This window comes from Rhinatrema bivittatum, chromosome 1 (assembly GCF_901001135.1).
Source record: "Rhinatrema bivittatum chromosome 1, aRhiBiv1.1, whole genome shotgun sequence".
NCBI classification, from domain to species: domain Eukaryota; kingdom Metazoa; phylum Chordata; class Amphibia; order Gymnophiona; family Rhinatrematidae; genus Rhinatrema; species Rhinatrema bivittatum.
The window spans coordinates 679,579,675-679,605,459 of record NC_042615.1 but is presented as its reverse complement, the minus strand read 5'-3'; the positions used below and the strand labels follow the sequence as shown (position 1 = coordinate 679,605,459).

The 25,785-nt window shown below is 43.6% G+C and overlaps 1 protein-coding gene across 2 annotated transcripts in view; it reads left to right on the top strand.

The window, feature by feature from the left end:
• The window catches only part of RASGRF2 (Ras protein specific guanine nucleotide releasing factor 2), an 888,178-nt gene that overhangs the window by 247,215 nt on the left and 615,178 nt on the right, over positions 1-25,785 (top strand). The window lies entirely within an intron of this gene.

Below are 25,785 nucleotides of genomic sequence, written 5' to 3'. Positions count from 1 at the left end.
TCTCCCAATCCTTGAAGTTCTCTGGGTTGCCCAAGACGTCTTCCACTCAGAGAACTGCTATAACTAAAAATTTGGTCTGGTTCAAGACTGGCAGTGGAATAACCAGGTGAAACACCAGATGTTGAGGAGATCTCGATCAATGAGTCTAAAGCAAATTCTACATAATCCTTTATAGTCTCAAGTTTTGGCAGCCCAATTCGGATATCTTTCTTAATGGCTCTTAAACAGCTGCTAGCCGCTGAAATTATATCTGATGCACGTACACTCTGGGCCTCCTACAATTTGACTCTTTTGGCCCAGGTGGCAGTGCCCAAGGTCTCTTCACACACTTGTTGCAGGGCTCAACTCCATCCTTACTCATAGCTTTGCACCGGAGCCACTCCTCATACAGACCTTGACCTGTCTGGCTGGTCTTGGCCTCCTTCCTCCATCTTCATACCCTGACAGCCTGCCTTTTACATGGCCTCCATTACCACATCCACCACAGATCCATTTTTCCCAGAGGCCCAAGTGGCAGTGGTGCTTTTGGGGGGGTCAGGTTACCCCTTCCCTGGTACTCACCACACTGTGTCTTGTAGCATGACTGTCTCTGTTTCCGGGTTCTCTAGCTGGTGGAGACCCCAGTTTTGCTTCTTCCCTGGATCCACCTCCACTGTTCCCTTCTGGTGCCATACTAGTCTTGCCAGGCAGAACAATGTGCAAACTGCCAATGCTCCAAAAGTGGGCGAGGGCACCAGCCTCGATCTGATCTTTGGCTCATAAAGGTGTTCCTGGCAGTATGTGCATTGTAGCATGAGTGCAAGTCCTGCATCCAATGACACCCCAAGCACTCGATCTGAGCCACTGTGGTTCCATCCTTGATGGAGAGCCCAAATCATTTTCTCATGCAGTAAGTCAAGCTGGCATCTGACTCTATCCTGATCTCCAAGTCGCTGCGGCTGCAGCCTGAGGGCCTTGCTTCATTTATTCCCTGAGCTCTGCATTTGCATCTGGACAAGATGGCACCAACATTTGGGATCCTCCTGCAAGACTCTTCTCTGCATGCCAATCTCCTGATTATTCCTCATAGGCCACGATAACTGATGTTACTACACTTGGCGTGTTCTAATGATAGATGTGCAAGTCATGCTTGGCCTATGGCCATACCAGGCTATAACCTGCTAAGGAAGGACAGAGAGGACAGAAACAGGGGAGGAGTAGCTCTTTATGTGAAAAACAGTATGCAAGCAACTGAAATGCAAGGAGTGTGGTGTAGGGAAGGAGCACTATTGGCTATCCTAAAAACAGAAGATTCCATTTATTCTGAAATGGTCTACAAGCCTCCAACTCAAACATAAGAACTGGACGGAGATCTGGCCAAAAACACCTAAAAATAAATAAATAAATAAAAATAAACTTAATGATTTTAAACTACTGATTTTATACCAAGGTAATGTATATTTTTGATTTTATTATCTCTACTCTTACTATACTGCCTCTCTAATTGTTTAAATTTTATGATTATTTAGCTTACTATTTTTATTGTTAGCTTACTATTTTATTTATTTACATTACAAAACTATGTATCTACTTCCTTTCTTCTTTTGGAAACGCAACTATTTTTAATTGAATATTTGTTAACTACTGTAAACCAATTTGATATGCTCACATGAAAAATCGGTATATAAAAATTATTAAATAAATAAATAAATACATCTAAAAGATGAGAAAAAAGGATTAAATGTTGACCATTAGAGACTGCAGTCTGCCAGATGTGGATTGGAGTATCCCTATTGCAGAATCTGGAAGAAGTAGAGAGAGGGGCTCTGTTCAAACAAATGGTGATGGAATCCATGAGGGAGGGAGGGATATTCAACCTAGTGTTCACAAATGGGAATAATGTCTCAAATATCTGGGCAGGTGCTCACCTGGACACCAGTGATCATTAGATGGATTGGTTTGAAATAACAGCCTAGATGGAGAGAAAGACCCAAGCTTTGACTTTCAAAAATATAGACTTTGATAAAATGGGAACGTACCTTGAAGAGGAGTTAGAAGTGTTACGCGCCCCGTCCGTGGCTGCACTGTGCACGGGCCTGCTCACCTTCATGGTCCCACGGCAGGTCCCGGGTCGGCCTCCCTAGCAGTAGTTGCCAGTTTTTCCAGGCCCTGGCGTCCTGCTGCAGAGGTCGCCGGGCCTTCCACTGCTTGCCAGGCCTCACGCTGAGGCTCGGCGTCCTCGGCGCTGTTGGCCATGCCCCTATACGCGCGTGCACGGACCGCCTGGTCTCTTGTAGGGCTAAGGGCGGGTTTTAGCTCCACAGCGTGCCATGATTGATTCCCTGATATAAGGAAGTTCCTGTTTATGCTTCCTTGCCTTGGCAATCGGGTTGGCGTGTTTGCTAGATTGCCTCTGCATTTATTCCTGCTCTTGTCTTGTTCCAAGTCTTGTTCCAGTATCCTTCTGTTCCAGTTCTGTTCCTGCCTTGTTCCTGCATTCTAGTTCCTGCTCGTCCTGTTCCTATGTTCGTCTGTATGTCTCCCCAGGTTGTACCTTCGGACTGCTCTATTGGTACTGACCTCAGCTTGTTCCTTGACCTGCCTGCCTGTCTGCCGCCTGCCTCAAGACCTCAGCTTGTTCCTTGGCCTGTCTGCCTGCCTGCTGCCTGCCTCCTGACTCCAGCCTGCCTGTGATCTCATCTGACCTCCGGTACCTGACCTCTGCTTTGTTGACCATCCCACGGACTGACATCTGGACTCTGACCTCTGCCTGCCTGACTTCGTCCCTAGATTCTGGCTCTGTTCCTTGCCATGTCATCATCTACGTTATTCTGGTTCTCCTTGTTCCAATTGACCCCCCGTCTTGAACCCGATCGCGCTCTCCCTGTGTCTGTGGGCACGCCAGACTTCTATTCTTCCAGGAGACCCTGCGAGGCCCACCTAAGTCCAAGCGTCTTGGGTCCCTACGGGCTCCTCCTGGGGGGACCTCGGGCTTCCAGTGGTGAAGCTCATCCTAGCCTCTGTCTCCTCCTCCAGTGCTCTATTCCCTGGGGGCAGTTACCTCCTGCTCCCTATCAGGCAGTGTCTCTCCATTGCCCCAGGACAAGGGTCCACCTCCGAGTGCAACGGGTTGCCAAGGCCATGGACTCAGCAGAGTCTTCCGCCTCCAGGGCCCTACCAGGACTGGCCACCACAGTGAAGCAACATCATCAAGCTTTAGAGACGCTGGCTTCTTTGGTGGAAGAACTGTGCTCTCAATTACAAGATACAGCAATGGCCAAACCTGTGGGCCTCTCAGCTACTATGCTTCCCAAAGCATCTTTGGCACTTCCTGCACCTCCCAGATACAATGGGGACCCATGTTCCTGTCATGGCTTCCTTAATCAGTGCTTCATGCAGTTTGCACTGCAGCCCTTGTTGTTTTTGAAGGAGATCACCAAGGTAACCTTCATTCTGTCTCATTTGGAAGGGAAGGCTCTGGCATGGGCCTCTCCCTTATGGGAACGTTCTGATCCCATCCTCTCCAAGTTATCTGATTTCATCGCTCTCTTCAAGCAGACCTTCGGAGACCCAGGTCGCCTGGCTATCGCCAGTCATAATCTTCTCCACCTCCGTTAAGGGTCGAGGACCCTCTCCGAATACACAGTGGAGTTTAGGACCTTAGCCACAGAGCTTGGGTGGCAAGAAAATTGTCTGCAAACCATCTTCCTTGATGGACTCTCTTGTGCTCTGAAAGACAAGCTCTCCGTCCGTGAGACTCCCATGTCTCTAGAGGACCTGATCTCCCTTGCCGGGAGGATTGATCATCGTTTCTGGCAAAGACGCCTAGAAGTAAAAGCTCCATGCTCTCCTACAGCACGTCCCACAAGTGCACCCAGTAATCCAGTGAAGAATCCTGCACCACCACCCCCCTCCATGGTGAAACCTATGGAGGTGAATCATGGGCACTTGTCTCCGACCAAACATCTCTGTCAGCGGAAGGAGGGTGTCTGCCTTTACTGTGGCACTTCTGGACATCATCTGCAGTCTTGTCCCGTCTGACTGGGAAACTGCAACGCCTGAGCCCAGCGGGGGTCCCGAGCTTGGACGCAACTGCTTCCGGCCCTCAAGTCTTGCTTCCTGTATCCTTGGGCATCAAGGCCCACACCTTTGCTACCACTGCTCTCGTTGATACCGGAGCGAGCAGCAGCTTCATTATGGACGACATCGTCAAACTCTTGAATATACCTCTCCGACCACTGGAACTGAATCTTAAAATTGCCTCCATCCAGGGGGATCATCTTCCCGGTCTCATCACTCACCAGACAGTGGCTATCCGTCTCACCGTGGGTACCCTCCATGAGGAGGAGACGTCTTTCTACGTACTGAAGCACTCAATCCATCTGGTTATCCTGGGGCTGCCCGGACTCCAGGCCCACGAACCCCAGTTCAATTGGCAATCCCTGCAGTTGGTACAGTGGGGCCCAAAATGCCAGAAGACTTGTTTGCATCCTGTATTCCCTGTAATGCTTGTTCTGAAATCTGTTACCTTACCAGGCTTGCCTCCACAGTATTCTGATTTCAGCGATGTGTTTTCTGTTGCAACCGTCCGTTCCCGACGGCTTCACTCCACTTAACTTTCTTTTTTTGCACCTCCTCTCGCTATGGATGGACGTCTGGCTGCCGCGGCGTCTGTCTGCCGTCCTCTCCGCCATCCCTGGACCGGCTTGGGCGCTGCCTCCCGCAATGCTCCACTGGTACCTTAGGGCATGCGTGCCGCGCGGCCCTCACTCTTATTTCCTACTTGGCGCGAACCCTCAGGGGCGTCCCCCTGTGATGACATCACGCTGCCCGGATATTTAAAGCCTACGATGTTTGCTGGCCTTTGAGTTAGCAAGGGATATCTTACAGATGGGATTCGCTCTCCATACCCAGCTACTCTGCCTCTCCAATTTTCCATTGGACTCTTAACGCTAACGGGGTACCCGCTCCTCGGAGGCCTCACTTGCTTTCCAGGTCGCTATCAGGAAACTGGTACTCACATCAAGGGCCCATGTTCCCTGACTCGCTGCCTGCTCCTACCTTCTCTTCTGTCTGGAAGGATTTGCTATCTTCAACACCAGTGAGTACTACCATCTTCACCTCAGAGCTGTTCCATGGAACCAGGTACTCGCTCCTCGAGGGCCTACCTCCGTTACAGTCCTAGTGCCATCTCCTACGTGGAACCGCTGTGAGTTCACATTACCTTCAAGCCTCTCTTCTCTCAGGGATCAGGTACTCGCTCCTCGAGGGCCTGCTCTCCCTATCCTGGAGTTCTCCATACTGGAAGGTCCAAAAAAGCAAACCGGAAACTGATCCAATATAGCAGTTGCGACCAAGACAAAAGGATCAGTGAACACCAGGAGTTCTTTAGTTTGCACAAAACATCATAAAAAGCCCATACTCCGCAAAAGGGAAGGTCCAAAAAAGCAAACCAGAAACTGATCCAATATAGCAGTTGCGACCAAGACAAAAGGATCAGTGAACACCAGGAGTTCTTTATTTTGCACAAAACATCATAAAAGCTTTTTATGGACCTTCCAGTATAGAGAACTCCAGGATAGGGAGAGCAGGCCCTCGAGAAGCGAGTACCTGATCCCTGAGAGCAGAGAGGCTTGCAGGTAATGTGCACTCACAGCGGTTTTTATGATGTTTTGTGTAAAATAAAGAACTCCTGGTGTTCACGTTCTCCATACTGGGGCTTTTTGCATATTCCACTGTACTCATTATTCTCAGTTCTTTCCACTACAGCACTGCTACCGGAGGAGTCGCTGTTCCAGCACCTGTGGGATACTAGCCCAGCCGGGCTACTTCTACTGCTCACTACTGCCACCTCTGGTGGCTTCATCACATTGTCTAATAAAAGATCAATCTCTGTGTTTGTGTGTCCTAAGCTGAGCCTGACCTGTGGCCCCTCATGGGACTTCCCCACATGGGCGTGGTCATCTGCCACAGCGTCCAAGGGTCCACCCAAACCTCACTAATTATAACATTTTTGAAGCAGGAAGCGGATACCCTGCCTCCATTACACAAGTTCAACTGTCCTATTGAACTTCTGCCGGGCACCACACCGCCCAAAGGCAGAACCTACCTGTTGTCTCAGCCTGAGACTCAGGCTATGTCTGAATACATTAAAGAGAATTTAGAAAAAGGCTTCATCCGTCCATCTGATTCCCCTGCAAATGCGGGGTTCTTCTTCGTTAAGAAAAAGGATGGTGGACTACTTCCCTGTATTGATTACAGAGTGTCTCAATGCTATAACTCGCAAGGATTGATATATGCCACCCCTCATCAGCGAACTGTTCGATCGCCTAGAAGGGGCGCAAGTCTTTTCCAAGTTGGACCTGAGGGTTGCGTACAATCTGGTAAGCATCCAACCTGATGATATTTGGAAGACTGCGTTTAATACTAGAGATGGTCACTACGAATACGTGGTGATGACCTTTGGGGTGTGTAATGCTCCAGCAGTCTTTCAACGCCTTATGAATGAAATCTTCAGAGATCTTCTGTACAATTTTGTAGTCGTATATCTTGACAACATCCTGATCTTCTCTAAGGACCTAGAGTCTCATTGAGAACATTGCACAAATCTCATTTTTGGGTGAGTTTCCTCAGTCCGAACGCCATCAAATCTTCACAAGAGAGCACTGTTCTGTTCGTACGTTGCACTCTGCATGTCCAAGTGGCCCCTAACCCCTACACTAATACCTAAACTCACCTCGAGTAGATAGGTGGGCCTCCTATAGAGGTATAAATACCTACCTAGTATGAGGACCTTATAGCTAGTCCCTCTCTCTCTCTCTCTCTCCCCAGAGTGGTTGTAGGTAGGAATTGCAACAATTGTGGTACCGCAAAGTGTGAAAACGTTATCGCAATCTGCAGTAATACCTATGTGAAGTGCTAAGATAGCGCACTTTACAATAAACAGCCTAGTACCATAAAACATGCCTTTTCCTATCGCATATGATATTTAATTTTAGGTATAACTTAACTGCATGGGGGTTATCTGGACAGAGTGGCAGTTACTACACTTAACAGAAGCCATGGAGTGTGGAGTGGCCGTTACTGCCGTAAGCAGCTTGCTGGGCAGACTGGATGGACCATTTATTCTTTATCTGCTGTGATTTACTATGTAAAACGTCTTAATGGAGGTAGAATAATTCTAAAGGAAATAGAGAGTCAGGTATAGCAAAATTAATTATTATTAAGCTCCCCATCCACCCAGTAGAGATGTGAATCGTGTCCTCGATCGTCTTAGCGATCGATTTCGGCTGGGAGGGGGAGGGAATCGTATCGTTGCCGTTTGGGTGTTTAAACTATCGTGAAAATCGTTAAAATCGTGAGCCGATTTTCCGTACGGAAAAACGATTCGCGGCAGGAGATCGCTCCCGGACCCCCGCTGGACCCCCAGGGACTTTTGGCCAGCTTGGGGGGGCCTCCTGACCCCCACAAGACTTGCCAAAAGTCCAGTGGGGGTCCGGAATGACCTCCTGCAGTCGAATCGTGTTGGTCTATGGCCGGCGCCATTTTGCGCCGCCATTTTGCAAAATGGCGGCGCAAAATGGCGCCGGCTGAAGACAACACGATTCGATTTCAGGAGGCCGTTCCGGACCCCCGCTGGACCCCCAGGTAATTTAAGGCATTTTGGGGGGGTTCGGGAGGGTGGGGGATTTAATTTAAAGGGTCGGGGTGGGTTTTAGGGTGTTTTAGAGTGCCGGTTTTCCCGCCCTCCCCCTTCCCCTCCCCCTTCCCCCGATTTACGATTTTTTAACGATAAATCGGGGGAATTGTTATTGTATTGTGGCCCTAACGATTTTTGACGATTTAAAATATATCGGACGATATTTTAAATCGTCAAAAAACGATTCACATCCCTACCACCCAGTACCTGCCTGAACCTTGGACCCGTCTGCAGCATTGGGATTGCAGTACGCTGTGACTGAAGGTGAACCTGGTGCTGCAAACAGGCCCAGGGTTCTGGAAGGTGCTGGGTGGATGGGAGAGATAAAGTTGGAGTGGGGGTTTGAAGGAAGAGGCATTATTTATAGTTTTTTTGACTGAGAGTGCTGAAAGTCTCGCTTTAAATATTTTACTTTTTACATCGGAGGGGTTGGGGAAGGGGATGGGCTTGGCCAGCAAGGGCCTTTACAATTTTGTTTGGGGGGGAGGGGAAAATGGGGCCAAGAGGCCTGCAGACACACTTTTTTTTAATGCATAAGAGTGCCACTTATATTTTTAAAGATATTCAATTAGGTGACAGGCTAGACAGGCTATACAAGACCGGATTACTTGAAATCTAACCAGCCATATTCAAAAGCTGGCTGGTTTAAAGTTATCCAGCGAACGTTAGCCACATAACTTTAATCAGGGATATTCAGTGGGACATTTATCCTGCTGAATATGCGGGATAAGTTATCTAGCTGACTTTAGCCGGATAACTTGTCTGCTCGTCGGTTTACTGAATATGGACCTCTTCAGTGCTAGAGAAACCCAATGGTCAGGCACTATGTATTAATCTTACACATCTAAATCTGCCTTAGAATTTATTAAATTTATTTCACATACTCTAGATTTTCAGTCAGCTATTTCATAAATTATAATCAAACCTTTTGTCTTTATACATTTACTTATTAATTTTGTGTGTGACAAGGCTTTGGACTCTGTCAGATTAACTGCTGCTTCTATGACCTTTAATATGATTTCCAAGAGAACTTTATATTAGTTTCTTTCATGGTCAGAAGATTTGACCTAAGATGAAACCCATTTATGTGCCTTATGAAAGTAAAAACCTATATGTGTCTTTGCTAGATAAGGTCTGCAATAGGTCTTGGAAAGAGAAACAGTTCTGTCTGGCAGAAAGTGGGAAGTTTCAGACCTAATTGCCTTCTTTTTCATTTCAGACAAGACAGAGCATAGAACAAAAATTCTTGTTTGAGGCTCAAGGACGGAAGATTTAATTTGTTTTATTCTCATCTCTTTCAAGGTTTCCCCAGAAAGGAGTGAAGGGGGAGGGGAGGCATTAAGAGCACAGTTAAAATTAATATTATAGGTTTCTGACCATTTGATGTTGTTTGCCTTGGAAGAGTTAATGGGAAGAAATATTTCAAATCAGTTAAACTAATTTCTTTGTTGGATCTGATATCTTTTAGTGGACCAACATTAAACATTATACATAGGTACTGTTGGATCTTATAAATAGTTTCAAACAGCCTTTGATTCATGGGTTCTTTGTGTAACAGAAGATATATTGTAGAGTTTGAAAATCTGCCTCTTCAAAATCACATTGTAGTTTTCAGTCTCCAAAATTCCCACCAAAAAGAAAGATTCTTTAGGATACCATGCAAAATTATCTAAAAATGGAAGTAAACATGTTACTCCTATCTCGGGAATAAAAAGGACATACTCTATCCATGCATTTTGTAGTTCTATAAAAATCAGACCAAAAGATTAAGGACCATGACAAACACTCATGTTGGGTGAACTTGAGTTATGGGCCTTTGTTTGAAGGGGGTCCTGCACATGTCTGGTAAGAGAGAAAGGAGCTGGTTACAGCAGAAGGGGATCCCAGGTTGTGAAAAGAGGTAGCATCATCCCTAAAGGACCTGCACTTGTGGCTGCCAAGGGTGGCAAAATCTGTTTCTATCATGCTTCCAGTTCCTTTCCAGACTTGCATGCCTTTGCTCTTTCCTCTTGCCTTACCCATTATGCTGGCTCCTTAACTTATCCTCTCCTGCTTAATGAACTCCACTCTAGCCAGAGCAACCCAGTTTCTATCAGTGTCAGCATTCTTTTAAGTTAATTTTCAAAGGAGTTACATACATGAAAGTAGCATATACATGCTTAAGTACCTTGTACTTGTTCCTTTGTACGTGCTATTTTATAAACATTGAAAGTATGCACATATTTTTGGTTTTGCGTGCATATTTACCTGCGCAATAAAGGAGCTACCTAGAGGCATTCTGGGGTGGGGCCAACAGATATACATGCAAATAGCTATTTTATAAGGGATTTACAGGAATATATTAGACAAATAATTCATGCAATTTTATACCTCCTAATTATCTAATGCAATTGATATCAGACTCGTCTGTTGTCTGTTATTTTGGGGCATGAGTTCTGGGGGAGTTCAGTGTGAAATACTAGGAGGGTCTCAGTGAACTGGAGACAGACTGGGTGAACTGTTGGAGGTATTGGCAAACTGTTGATTTCAAGTACACACATTTAAAAAAAAAAAGTACCTATTTCCTCATATAAATCAAAGTTTTACATGAACAAGTTTTATTTTTTTTTATGTGTAAAATATATGTTTATGTTTATAAAAGAAGTAGTGAAATTACATGTTTTCAATGCATTATAAATACTTGTGTTTATTGAAACATATGTGCATATATTGGGGGATGGGCATACACATATTTTATAATTCACGCAGATCAGAAATAGTATAAAATACTATAAATCTATAAATCTGTAGGGATGTGCAGAGGGACCACATACGTTACATTCGGTATTCATATTCGTGGGGGGCCAGATACGTTGCATTCGGCAAGGGGTGGGGGGGCCCGATCCGTTCATGCGTTCCATTCTTATTCATTTCCCGGCTAAAATTTAATTAACTACAATCCCCCACCCTCCTGACCCCCCCAAGACTTGCCAAAACTCCCTAGTGGTCCAGCAGGGGTCCAGGAGCCATCTACTGAACTCACGCTGTCGACTGCTGGTATTCAAAATGGCGCCGATAGCCTTTGACCTTACTATGTCACAGGGGCTACTGGAGCCATTGGTCGGCCCCTGTTACATGGCAGGAGCAATGGACAGCCGGTGCCATCTTGTGGTGAGAGAGAATGAAGATGCATTAGAAGGGGTTGATTGTAGGGAGAAAAAAAATAAAGGCACACAGGCAGGTTGTCTAGGTGAGGAGGTGTTCATGTACTAAGAATGGGGGTAAAGAAGGAGTGAAGGTGTACAAGTCAGATGTTGGAGAAGGGAAAGTACTTATGGGGGAGGGGCGGGTGCGGTGTTTGATGCAAATGAAAATTTGAACACTGGGGTAGAAGGAAGGTGTCCTAGACCCAATCCATCTAAGATAATTCCCCTTTTAAATAGATCTTTTTCATTTTCGTAGATGTTTGGAAGGGCTTTGATTTTTTTCAATACCAGGAGCCCAAAATATTTTAGTCCAGCTATGTTGAAGTTGAAATTCCTACCTTGTATAAAACTGACATCAGATTTGAAGGATTTCCTTTTCACTGTTTGTAAATTATTTAAAACAAATGTTAATGTTTGCATAAGGAAAAATATTTTTCAGCGCAGGGCTTTGTTTGATTTTATTACTTCACCAAAATTTTCACAAAAGTTATTACAATGACAACAGCATTCTTAAGACAATCATATATTGTATGTAATTCCTTATCTCGACTACTGACTGTTAAAAACAGAAGATAGAAACATTTCTACATGATTTACACTCTAAACCAGCGATTCTCAACCGGTGTGTCGTGACATACCACTGTGTCACCACGCACCAGCAGGTGTGTTGCATGCTACCCTCAGCCAGTGGGGCCGAAGACCAGAGCTGCTGGCTGCTGCTGCTGGAGACCAGGCCAGCAGGGCCAAAGAAACAAAGACTGGCGCTACAGTCCACCGCCGGAGACCAGGCCAGTGGGACCGAAGCAACGAAGATGGATGCAGCTGGCTGTGGCCAGAGACCAGGCTGGTAGGGCTGAAGATTGGAGCTGCTGGCTGCTGCTGCCTGAGACGAGCTGTTCAGCTGGGGGCTGTGTGTGTGTAGTGTGTATGTGAGACAGGTAGGGTGCTTCTCTTTGTGTGGTGTGCATGTGAGACAGTGAGGGTTCTTCTTTGTGTGTGTGTGGAGTGTATGTGAGACAGGGAGGGTGTGTGGTGTGTATGTGAGACAGGGAGGGTGCTTGTGTATGTGCTGTGTATGTGAGACAGGGAGGGGGCGTGTGAGTGTGTGTTGTGTGTAAGTGAGACAGGGAGGATGCTTTTTTGAGTGTGTTTGGTGTGCATGTGAGACAGGGAGAGTGCTTCTGTGTGTGTGTGTGGTCTGCATGTGAGACAGGGAGGGTGCTTCTGTGTGTGTTTGGTGTGCATGTGAGACAGGGAGGGTGCTTCTGTGTGTAGAACTATTGTAGAACTATTCATATAGTTCTACAATTATTTCTGCGTGAGAATTTATAACAGCTTGGCTTTTTCTGTTTTCCTAATTGGAGGTATATTGGTGTTTAGGGCCTGGTTTAATATTTGTAGTGTTGCCTTTTTATAGGTAGGATTGATCCATTTGAGTGCATGCCATAATGCAAGTGTAACTTTGTGCGGATTATTTTGTGTGCATTAGGTGCTATATTTTTGTTTCCATTTCTCCAGTTTTGTACTGCATGCAGAGTGGCTTTTTTTGGGTTTTCATTCCAGTTTCTGGCTCCATGTTTGTAATTGTGGTCTTTCTGTACTTGGTGAAGGTTGATCTTGTGTTTATGACCGAGGTGAGATATTTAACTAGCATGTAGGCTAGTAAAATACCTTATCATATTTGTTGTGTTCTCTCAATAGGACATACATTGGTAATGAACTGCTGTCTTTTTATAAGTAGGGCTATTGAGCCTGGTAGTAGAGGGAGTTTGTGTTGCTGTTATTGAGATAACACCAGAATATCTTTTTTGTATGGCGAGTTGTACGAGAATGTTCTAGCTCTGCTTTATACCCATTACTGAGGGTTGGGGTGGGAGTGGGGTTAGCGTTGTGACTGTCATGTGTTCAGTGTGTCATGCATGTGGGAACTATCTATCAAGTTGAGAACCACTGCTCTAAACCTCTTCAGTTCATTAGATCTAGTGGTAAACAAAAAACTCTGTAACTCAAAGTCAACAGATTTCTCATCTAAGTAACTGAATGTAATTTGCCTTGAATTATCAATGAAAAGATGTGAGCTAAATATAAGTATATAAGTGAATGAAGTTCTTTTATTCTGGGAAGAATAGAGTTTATAAACATGGAGAAAATAAAAATTATTGCCTGGCTTTTAAACTACATTTCATTTAGTCAATTATTGGGTCTTGTAGGTATAATATAATTTTGCACAGGACAAGTTTTTTGCTCTGATCATGAGACTCAGATCCGTTCAGTCTCTGACCCTCTATTTTCAAAACCCCTCACGAAAAAAAATAATGGAAATTACTCTTTGTTGTCCAGGGAAGGAAAAATGTCCTTGCTTGGTGGAGAAAGAGGAAGAAAATCACTCAAAATGATTGTTTTCTAGCATAACAAAACTTTTGTTGTATTTCTTCAAATGCAAGTAATTTAGATCAGGAACTCAGGACAAGCAGGATGGTATTCCTCACAGATGGGTGACATCATCAGATGGAGCCCTGTCACGGAACACTTTTGTCAAAGTTTCTAGAACTTTGATTGGCACACTGAGCATGCCCATCATATGGGGTCCCCCTTCAGTCTCTTTTTTTCCGTCAGCAGTTGCCTCGCGGGTCTAGGAGCTCTGAGAGATTTCTCTCACACTTTTTCTCACCAAAACTTCTAAGTTTTTCTTCACTGTTCCCCTTGTCACCGGGGTCCCCCATCACGCACCAAACTCCTCCATCGTCGGTAAGTTATTGCCGCGTTTTTGTGTTTGGTTCCCGGCGGTGTACTTTTCGGTGCCCGATGGCCGCCGACCGCATGCCGCCCATCTTTTTCAATATGGCGACTGGTTTCCGTAAGTGCTCCGAGTGTCCGAGGACTATGTCCATAATGGTCCCGTATGAAGTTTGTGTACTATGTCTTGGGGCTTCCCACGACATCCGTCGGTGTCCAAGTTGTGCACAGATGACCCCCCCAAAGGCTGGCGCGCCCAACTAGAAAAGATGGAGCACTTGTTTGCCTCCAAGTGCTCATCTCCATCGACCTCAGGTAAGGCCACGCTGAGTTGAGGGGACCCATCTTCTTCAGACCCCTCTCCATCGACGCCTCATAAGGATAAGACTTCTCTGTTGAATCTTTACCAGACATGATGCTCCAGGATTTTGTTCTTGTCTTAGCCATAGTCAAGTATCCACAACTGTACATTTGGCTCTATAATATTGATAGTTGGTTCTACCTCTTCTTTTTTTTAAATTTTTTTTTAGTTGCAGCACCTCTTAAAATTAAACCTTACTGGTGATATTCAGAAGATTGCTGGTTAGATTTAAAGTTAACCAGTTACCACTATTCTGATAATTCTAACTGGAGATATTCAGTGGGACATTTATGCCATTCAGTGTCAAGGATAACTTATCCAACTAACTGTAACTGGATAAGTTATTCATTTTAGGATTTTTTGAATATTGGCCTCAGTATTTTTTGCTGAGGATTCCTTCTATATAGGCTAGATGATATAACAAATAGTAGTTTTTCTTAAAATGAGGCAGGAAACTGAGGAGGTTTAATAGCATCAGTATTAAACAGAGCAGAGATTTTTAAGTAAAGTTGGTTGTACATATGTTTTGGGAATTGAATGGTTTATATTTTTATGTAAAGTAACTGCAACTCATCTAGGATGTAAGATAGAGCGAATAATAAATGTTAGGTTAAAAGACAGGAAACAGAGAGTAGGATTAAATGGTCAATTTTCTCAGTGGAAAATGATAAACAGTGGTGTGCCTCAGGGATGTGTACTTGGACTGGTGCTTTTCAATATAGGGTAGATTTTTAAAAAATACGTGTGAGTGTCCATATACGCACGCTACCCGGTGCACACATATGGACGCATGATTTTATAACATGTGTGTGCTGGTGAGCGGACTAGGAGGGAACTTCTCTACCCTCTACCCTACCTTCCTTTCCTCTTCCCCTCATCTCCCCAACCCCTAAATTAAAAAAAAAAATTTTTTTTTACCTTTGTGGCCCAACTTACTTCAGCTCCCGGCCTGCCCCCCGCCTCTCTCTGCCCAAAACACTCCATCTGGCCCGCCCCTTCCAAGAAACCCGGCACTTGAGCGTGTACCGGTCTTTACTTGCATAGCCGGACCTCTTGGAAGATTCGCCCGGCGCGCATAAGGCCCAGCCACGCACGTAAAGGCCAGGATATACACATGCCGGGCATTTAAAATCTGCCCTTATATTTATAAATGATCTGGAAAGGAATATGACGAGTGAGGTAATCAAATTTACAGATGATAAAAAATTATTTAGAGTAGTTAAATCACAAGTGAATTGTGATAAATTGCAGGAGGACCTTGTGAGATTAGAAGATTGGGCATCCAAATGGCAGATAAAATTTAATGTGGACAAGTGCAAGGTGTTGCATATAGGGAAAAATATCCCATGCTGTAGTTACACTATCAGGTCGATACTGTAAGACCGCGGGAGAGCGGACGAACGCCCGCTCTCCCGGCGCGCGCACCAGCCCTTCGCCGGTGCGGGCGATTCAGTATTTAAATGAGGTGACGCGGGAAAAACGGGGAAAAGGAGGTGCTAGGGACACTAGCGCGTCCCTAGTGCCTCCTTTTTGTCAGGAGCGGCGGCTGTCAGCGGGTTTGACAGCCGACGCTCAATTTTGCCGGCGTCTGTTCTCGAGCCCGCTGACAGCCACGGGCTCGGAAACCGGACGCCGGCAAAATTGAGCGTCCGGTTTTCGGACCTCTGACTTAATATCGCTATGATATTAAGTCGGAGGGTGCACAGAAAAGCAGTTTTTACTGCTTTTCTGTGCACTTTCCTGGCGCCGGAAGAAATTAGCGCCGACCTTTGGGTCGGCGCTAATTTCTTAGAGTAAAATGTGCGGCTTGGCTGCACATTTTACTTACTGGATCCCGCGCGCATACCTAATAGGGCCATCAACATGCATTTGCATGTTGAGGGCGCTATTAGGTGCCGTGGGTGGGCCGCGTGTTTTCCTCCCCTTACTGAATAAGGGGTAAGGGAAAACACGCGTCCAGAGCAGGCTGACAGTGCGCTCCGACGGAGCACACTTTACTGTATCGACCTGTATGTTAGGTTCCATATTAGGAGTTACCAACCAGGAAAAAGATCTAGGCGTCATAGTGGTTAATACATTGAAATCATTGGCTCAGTGTGCTGCAGCAGTCAAAAAAGCAAACAGAATGTTAGAAATTATTAGGAAAGGAATGGTGAATAAAACGGAAAATGTCATAATGCCTCTGTATCGCTCCATGATGAGACCGCACTTTGTGTACCATGTACAGTTCTGGTCGCCACATCTCAAAAAAGATATAGTTGCATTGGAGAAGGTACAGAGAAGGGCAACCAAAATGATAAAGGGAATGGAACAGCTCCTCTATGAGAAAGAGATTAGGGCTGTTCAGCTTTGGAGAAGAGAAGCTGAGGTGGGATATGATAGAGGTCTTTAAGATCATGAGAGGTCTAGAACGGGTAAATGTGAATCGGTTATTTACTCTTTCGGATAATGGAAGGACTAGGGGGCACTCCATGAAGTTAGCAAGTAGCACATTTAAAACTAATTGGAGAAAGTTATTTTTCACTCAATGCACAAATAAGCTCTGGAATTTGTTGCCAGAGGATGTGGTTAGCTGGGTTTAAAAAAGGTTTGGATAATTTCTTGGAGGAGAAGTCCATTAACTGCTACTATCAAGTAGACTTAGGAAATAGCCACTGCTATTAGTGGCATCAGTAGCATAGGATCTACTTAGTGTTTGGGTACTTGCCAGGTACTTGTAATCTTGATTGGCCACTGTTAGAAACAGGATGCTGGGCTTGATGGACCCTTGGTTTGACAGTATGACAATTTCTTATATTCTTATCTTAGTTTTTTTTTTTTTTTTTTTAATTAAATTAAATCCTCTTTTCTTACCTCCTTCTTCTTCAACATGTAGTGCACATCCCTGCTGTTCCTGGCACTCATGACAGCTTATCCTCACCTCAACAATGGACGTGCTATTCACACACTTACCAGTCATACTCTTGCTCTTCCATGCCCCCATGCTGGTGCTTGGTCCATGCTATGCTCTATGCTTTTCATTGCTTCTCCTCTGTTGCAAACTCTAATACGCACACTGCAAAGCTTGATATTGACTGAGGTCAACAGTTAGACACTAACCTTCATAAGCATACCAGAAGATAAAGAACAAACAGTTGGAAGTGAAACAGTATAAAAAAACATGAAGCAAAAGACACAGCACACAAAACTATTCACCAGTCACATTTTTCACCTCAGTCAATTTTTCTTGAACTGGGTCCCCTCTGTCCATGTAACATTTAAAGCCGGAGCAGGTGCTAGCCTCTATTTTATATGTTTTTGTAGGGAGGAGGAGGAGGAACTGAGAGAAACTCACCGCTGTTTATGTGCACAGTAGTTTACAGGCACTAAATGCCCATTGTACTCATGAACTATTACTGCTCAACTGCTGTTTCCTGCTAGTGTGTACAATATGCTTTTAACTTGCATGGTAACATGTCTGCCCATTTTATTTTAGCAGTCACTTGCTCTGCATATTTTTATCTTAGTGAATTACATGTTAATATAGAGACCCCAGGGTCTACACTAGATCACCCTAGCTCTCAGCTCTGGGGGTTAGTCAGCAGCATAGGGTCATACAGAGGACTGATGGAATGGAGATCTCCTAAGGCACGAGGGGGACACTAACCTAGATTAGTGTGTGGCAGTGAAGAGTTTAATTTGAAGGAGTAAGGAGTGTGTCATGTGCTCTCCAAATTTAAGTCCCTGCCTAGCTAGGGAAGGGAGAGGCACTGCCCTGCTGCCCTGCCAGTTGTCTTGAGAAAGAGAGAGATATTTTTTTTGCCTTTATGGAAAAGGTTTTGAAACCTTTTCCAGTTGAGGACTTGTGCCTCTCTGGCAGGCTGTTTTCCCTTGCCCAGGAAACAAATAAGGAGCTGTATTCCTCTTCACCTCAGCCAAGAGTGGGTTGCAGTGACAATCAAAGGGAAGAGAAAATGTGCTGGCTCAGTAAGAAACACCCAGGTTTCCCTCTTCCACACAGCTAACTTTTCTTCCCAATCAGTCTTCAGGCAAAGATCTTTAACTTTGAAATTATTTATTGCACAGATGATTTTCCATTACTTAGAATTGTTGCATTCCAAAGTATATGCCCCAGGCAGAGATCTTTGTACCTGGAGATAGGCAGGAGAAGGGAGATGGAGTTTCTTGGGATACAGGGTGAGAAGACAAAGGGTTCTGAAGCTGATTAATCTTTAGAATTAAAGCGGTAAGAAGAAATGTAAAAAGGATACTACATCTACCGGTGAACCGGTAGATGTAGTATACTTGGATTTTCAGAAGGCATTTGACAAAGTTCCTCATGAGAGGCTTCTAGGAAAAGTAAAAAGCGATGTCCTTTCGTGGATTGCAAACTGGCTAAAAGACAGGAAACAGAGAGTAGGATTAAATGGACAATTTTCTCAGTGGAAGGGAGTGGCCAGTGGAGTGCCTCAGGGATCTGTATTGGGACCCTTACTTTTCAATATATTTATAAATGATCAGGAAAGAAATACGACGAGTGAGATAATCAAATTTGCAGATGACACAAAATTGTTCAGAGTAGTTAAATCACAAGCAGATTGTGATAAATTGCAGGAAGACCTTGTGAGACTGGAAAATTGGGCATCCAAATGGCAGATGAAATTTAATGTGGATAAGTGCAAGGTGTTGCATATAGGGAAAAATAACCCATGCTATAGTTTCACGATGTTGGGTTCCATATTAGGTGCTACAACCCAAGAAAGAGATCTAGGCGTCATAGTGGATAACACATTGAAATCGTCGGTTCAGTGTGCTGCGGCAGTCAAAAAAGCAAACAGAATGTTGAGAATTATTAGAAAGGGCATGGTGAATAAAACAGATAATATCATAATGCCTCTGTATTGCTCCATGGTGAGACCACACCTTGAGTACTGTGTGTAGTTCTGGTCGCCGCATCTCAAAAAAGATATAATCGCGATGGAGAAGATACAGAGAAGGGCTACCAAAATGATAAGAGGAATGGAACGGCAAATTCAATAGAGCAAAATAGAAGTACTACCTTAGAAATTAAAAATGTACTGGAGAGACATAATAATCGTTTGGTACAATTAGAAGATCAGACTAGTACTATGTCTAACCAGATTGATTTGCTTAAAGAAGTAAATAATTCGTCTATAAAAGATGGGTTAGTAATTCATAGGCAGATGGAAATGCTGGAAAATCAAAATCGGAGTAGAAATCTAAGGCTATTGAATTTTCCTGAAACCAGACTACTATCTGCCATTGAATTACTTAAAAAAGATTTTACTGAAGTATTATCTATTACAACAATTGATGAGACAGGCATATCTAAGCTTTACTATATTTCAAAGTCTAGAGTAAGGACACAAGATGGTCAAGATGATATGGATGTTGTCTAGCATTCTCCTAATTTAACTTCATTTTTGGAAGCCTCCACAGATGACATTTCACAAAGGTAAACTTAATTAGTAACTTTCTGTAGGGAGAGGGATAAGAATCAGGTATTACAAAAATACTTTGAAAATAAAGATTATAATTTTTGTGGACAACGGATTCAAATTTTCCCTGATGTGGCCAGAGCAACTCAAATTAGGCGCAAAATGATAAGGGGAATGGAACAGCTCCCCTGAGGAAAGACTAAAGAGGTTAGGACTTTTCAGCTTGGAGAAGAGACGGCTGAGGGGGGATATGATAGAGATGTTTGGGAGGAGGAATAGCCTAATGGTTAGAGTAGTGAACTATGAACCAGGAGACCAAGGTTCAAGTCCCACTATCACTCCTTGTGACCTTGGGCAAGTCACTTTACCCTACATTGCCTCAGGTAAAAAAACTTAGATTGTAAGCCCTCTGGGGATAGAGAAATACATACAGTACCTGAATGTAAACCAGTGTGATATCTCAATTCAGATGAATGTCAGTATATAAAAAATAATAAAATAAATAAATAAATGTTTAAAATCATGAGAGGCCTAGAACAGGTAGATGTGAATCGGTTATTTACTCTTTCAGATAATAGAAACACTAGGGGGCACTCCATAAAGTTAGCATGTGGCACATTTAAAACTAATTGGAGAAAGTTCTTTTTTACTCAACGCACAATTAAACTCTGGAATTTGTTGCCAGAGGATGTGGTTAGTGCAGTTAGTATAGCTGTGTTTATAAAAGGATTGGATAATTTCTTGGAGGAAAAGTCCATTACCTGCTATTAAGTTCACTTAGAGAATAGCCACTGCCATTAGCAATAGTAACATGGAATAGACTTAGTTTTTGGGTACTTGCCAGGTTCTTATGGCCTGGATTGGCCACTGTTGGAAACAGGATGCTGGGCTTGATGGACCCTTGGTCTGACCCAGTATGGCATGTTCTTATGTATCACAGAGGTTGCAGGCACCTCTAGCTTTGAGGCAGCATGGTTGAGATTAACAGTCTTGCAGAGTGATTACAGGCAATGTCCCCACAAGCTGGGGCAAAAGGGTGAGATCCAATGGTAGTGAGCCTAGGATCCATGTGACACAGGGGGGAACATGAAGGGCAATCCCTTGAGCCAATAAGGCACTTAAGAAGACTCAAGCTAGATTGAGAGGGCATACAGACTCCTCCCAAGTGAGAGAAAGCAAAGGATGAAGGGAACTTCTCTTAAGGGCAAGCTCCCTTAAAGGCAAGACTCACAATTTTTTATCGTGGGTTACAAAAAGGGTGTTTCCACTTAGTACAGTATATACAGACACAAACATTTACCCACTGCTGGGGACAGAACAGAAACGTTTTGTATTTTGTCCATTGGAGAGGGAAGGAATTTGTTTTTCTGACACCGTTCCTTATACCATAGCTGGAAAGTTTTAAGGACTGTTTTCCAGTATTTTATTTATTTATTTATAAAATTTGCATGCTACCTATCAACATTACTGGATGGTTTACAATAAAAACAATCACAAAATATAAAGATCAGCAATAAATAGTAGAGATGTGAATCGGAACTGAAATCGGATCCGATTCTGGTTCCGATTCACATCTCTAATAAATAGTCCTAAAACATATTATGCATTATAAAACAACTAGACACATAATAAAAACAATACACAGTAAATCCTTCCTGTGCTCATTAAGGCAGCATAGCAATACAAACACTAATAAACATATTAAAAAAAAAAGTAGAGTCCTTTTCTCTAGGAAGGTCTACAGACATCTGTTTGAAGAGGACTGAAGAATATCTAGAGACCCCCAACAGAGTATCCACCCCGGGAACACAGGACACTACCAGGTTGGAGTTCGGGAGTACCCTTAGACCTCATTTACTGTGGGGAAGGGGACATCCATAGCTAGGACACTCCACCACTTTGGGGCATTTATCAATCAACTCCTGCAGGATAAAAGAGTCTTAAGACCCTACACTAAGGGACACCTCCATGAGGTTGAGAGACTGTCAATCTGTACTCTCAGACAACCATAAGACCTGGATGTATCTGGACATTATGGGGTAGATTTCCACTGGTTGCGCATGCATCCATGTGCGCACGCTTCCGGCGCACACACACGGATGAGACAATTTTTTAATATGCACGTGCCAGCGCACTCTTGGTAAAAAATCCAAGGGCCATGCGCATGTACATTCCAAATTTTATAATCCACGCGTGTATGTGCAGGCGGTGTGCGCAAGGGGCGGGGAGTTTTGCAATTTCTGCACGGCAACTCATTCCAGCCTTCCCCAGTTCCCTCCTAATCAGCTCCAATTAAGAAGCAGACTGGGAGGGAACTTCCCTACCATCATACCTAAATCCCCCTCTCTTCCCTTCTTCTCCTCACCCCTTAAACTGTACCTTTGTGGGGTTTTTTCTTTGTTTTTCAACTTACTTCAGCTCTTGAGCTGAAGTAAGTTGCGCGTGCCGGCCAGCTGTTGGTGCGCGAATCTTCAGGACAGGAAACAATGGTGCTGTCCCAGCCTGCCCACCTCCCTACCCCTCCCCGCCCAGAACACTCCCCCCCAGCCCGCCCCTTCGAAGAGGCCCGGCACTTATTCACGTATCATTGTTTATGCGCGTGGCTGAGCCTCTTCGAAAATTTGCCTGGTGCACACAAGACCTGGTAACGCGCATGAACACTGGATTTTACGCGCATATGACTTTGAAATGCCACTCTTATATTATTTATGCACCTTAATTATTTGGAAATTAATCACAGTAAACCATATTTTGAACACCTATCCACTATTCCACTCACCCATCCAGTGAGTCCATACTGGTTTGTGTTTTCCCCACAGAGCCATAATAACACACACAGAAGGGATTCCATCCCATCCCTGGGCCTTGAAGGATACCTTCCCCCCAAGTAGGGTTGCCAACTGGCTCCAGATTTTCAGAACAAGTCGATCCAATCCTGGTTTTTTTCCCACTGCATGTTTTGTTTTTTTAAGAACTAGAAATCCCTGCATGCAATGGGATAAAATAAACACTGGATTAACCAGTTTAATCTTGAGCCAGTTGGCAACCATATCCGCAAGAGACAAGAACCTACACCCCAGGGCAGCAAGGACTATTGAATGTGAACGTGAACAATTTGGAGATAACTTGGGGATGTATTGTTTTGTTTTTTATGACCCTATCAAGATTCATCCCTTCTGCTGAATTGGGGTTACATTAAATACGATTTTAGCATATTAGAATATTTAGTACCTCCTGCATGAATTTTAATGAATCGGCCCAGTGTGTATTTTCTGGCAGTATGGTACATAGACTTCCCTCATTTTTAAATGAAAAATGTTTGTTTTTTAAATTAAATTACTTCAATCCTCTTGGAAGCTTTAATACATTTTTTAAAGCTATAATTCTCTAAACTGATGTCAGCTTAAGTGCTATGAATAATGAACATCTTTAATTATTAAGAAGAGCAGTGAAATCCATATACAGTACTTTTTATATCTATTGTGCTAGAATTCAATACAAATTATAGGGAAGAGAAGGCACAGACAAAAGAGAGTTTATTATAAGAAATATAAATGTAAACAATCACTAAGAATGTGTACAGTTTGTTATCTGGTAATACCAATGGTGTCTTAGAGATTAAGGACATATGAAAGACTATGGACCTTAAATCAAAATATCTTTCCTTATTCTGTGCCTAGAGAAAAAGGTCTTTATTAACTATTTATTTATTTAACAGATTTATAACCTGCCTCTCTAATTTAGTTAAATTGCCCAAGTCTGTGTACAAATCATAGGTATAATATTAGACTAAAATCCATAAAACATAACTGCACAATTATAACACACTTATGAAACAAACTTGCTACTAGCAGGGGAAGCAGAGAAACAAATGACAGGATTGTGTTATATTTATTTAAAAAATGTTTATATACCGCCTTTACAATGACTTGGTCAAAACGGTTTACAAATGTAAAATATAAATATGAAAACAATAAAAAGAAAAAGGAAAAGAAAATTACAAAAAATTTAGTTAATATAAAACAAATAAATAAAATATTATACCTTACATAACAAGAAAAAGAGAGCATGTGCCTTATAATGCTAAAGAGAACCTCCAAAAAACCATATGTAATTAATGTTAATGTTTTTCAAGTTTCTGAAATATTGTAGGCTAACTGAAAGAGATATGTTTTGAGTTATTTTTTGAATTGCTTTCTATTGGATATTTGGCAGAGTGTTTTGGGTATAGACTTCCAGAGGAGCGGACCTGCCACTGAGAAAGCGCGCTTTCTTGTGTAATGTAATCTGACCGATTTTGGTGAGGGGATTTCCAGCAGATTTCTTGATAGTGACCTTAGATGCCTAGCAGGTTGATAGATACGAAGGGTAGAACATAACCAAGTGGTAGAAGGATTATGTATTAATGCATGAATCACAGTTAGAATTTTATAATGTATTCTTGATCTGATGGGAAGCCAGTGAAGAGATTGAAGTACCGGTGATATATGATTTCGAATGATGTACCTATTAAAATATGTGCAGCTGAGTTCTGAATTAATTGAAGTGGATGCAAATTGGAGTCTGATAGACCTAGAAAAAGAGCGTTACAATAATCTAATCCAGAGAAGATTAAGGCTTGAAGAACCGTTCGGAAATCCTGAGGAAAGAGCAATGGACGGAGTCTTTTCGGTACATGAATTTTAAAGAATGATTTTTTTGTAACGGCTGATATATGTTGTGACATGGATAAATCTGAATTGATAATAACGCCTAAATTGATGGCATAGTTAGTTATAAGCACAGAGACTCCATTTAGGAGCAAGTGAGATGGGGGACCGATAGTAGAGTCAGAAATAGAGGTGAGATAAACCAATTCCATTTTCACGGTATTCAATTTTAAACGATTGTGCATTAGTCATGTATTGATGGTATTAAAATATAAAGTAACTGTTGCTAACGTAGAGGACCAAGAATTGTTAAATGGTACAAAGTTAAATGGTGTGCATACATTTTAAACTGGACATTTAGTGACAATAAGATGTTACACAGGGGGAGTTAATAAATATTAAACAACAGTGGGGATAAAGAGGAGCCTTGGGGGACACCCGATGAAATGATGTAATGTTCAGACAAATTAGTCCCTATGTTGATCTGTTGTTTACGGTTAGATAGGAAAGAAGAAAACCAATTAAGTACCTTACAAGTTATGCCTATTGCTTGTAATCCAGATAGAAGTATCTTGTGATCTAAAGTATCGAATGCTGCTGAAATATCCAAGAAGACAATAATATAATCAGTATAATTGCCAAATCCTCGAATTAAAGAGTCAAATGAGGCAAGTAAAAGGGTCTCTGTGGAATGACCCTTGCGGAAGCCGTGTTAGCTAGCATGTATTATATCGTAGTCTGTTAAAAAATCTGTTAGTCAATGAAGTATTATTATTGACTCAATGAGTTTAGCTAAAGAAGTTAAGTTACTCATGTCATTATGATCTTTAGTTTTGTTCTTTATTTTGGGGCGGATGGACGTATATTTTAAACTGTCTGGAAAGATCCCACGGGCGGATTTTAAAAGCCCTGCTCGCGTAAATCCGCCCGGATTTACGCGAGCAGGGCCTTGCGCGCCGGCGTGCCTATTTTGCATAGGCCACCGGCACGTGCAGAGCCCCGGGACGCGCGTAGGTCCCAGGGTTTTTTGAAGGGGGCGTGTCGGGGGGTGGAACCGGATGACGCGGTGTTTTGGGGGCGGGACGCGGCGTTTCAGGGGCGGGACTGAGGGTGTGGCGCCGGCCCGGGGGCATGGTCCAGGCCTCCGGACCAGCCCCCGGGTCGGAAGACGGCGCGCCAGCAGTCCGCTGGCACGCGTAGATTTACGTCTGCTTCTCGCAGGCGTAAATCTAGGGACAAAGGTAAGGGGGGGGGTTAGATAGGGCCGGGGGGGTGGGTTAGGTAGGGGAAGGGAGGGGAAGGTGAGGGGAGGGCGAAAGAAAGTTCCCTCCGAGGCCGCTCTGATTTCGGAGCGGCCTCGGAGGGAACGGAGGCAGGCTGCGCGACTCGGCGCGCGCAGGCTGCCCAAAATCGGCAGCCTTGCACGCGCCGATCCAGGATTTTAGAGGATACGCGCGGCTATGCGCGTATCTTATAAAATCCACAAACAAAAGTACGTGATCGTGCTTTTTTAAAAAAAATCTACCCCCCAGAGTCTAGGGACTGATTGACTAGAGCACAAAGAAAAGAGCCAGCATGAGGTCCTAGTGCTTTGAAAAATGGGCCTGAGCAAGGGTTTTGCGGTGAATTGGAAATTTTTTGTTTTTTAATTACTGAAAGTATAGCATTTTCTGTAACTTGACTGAATTCCGACCAACTAACCATGGTCTTATTAATGAATATGAGATAGGGCAAATGA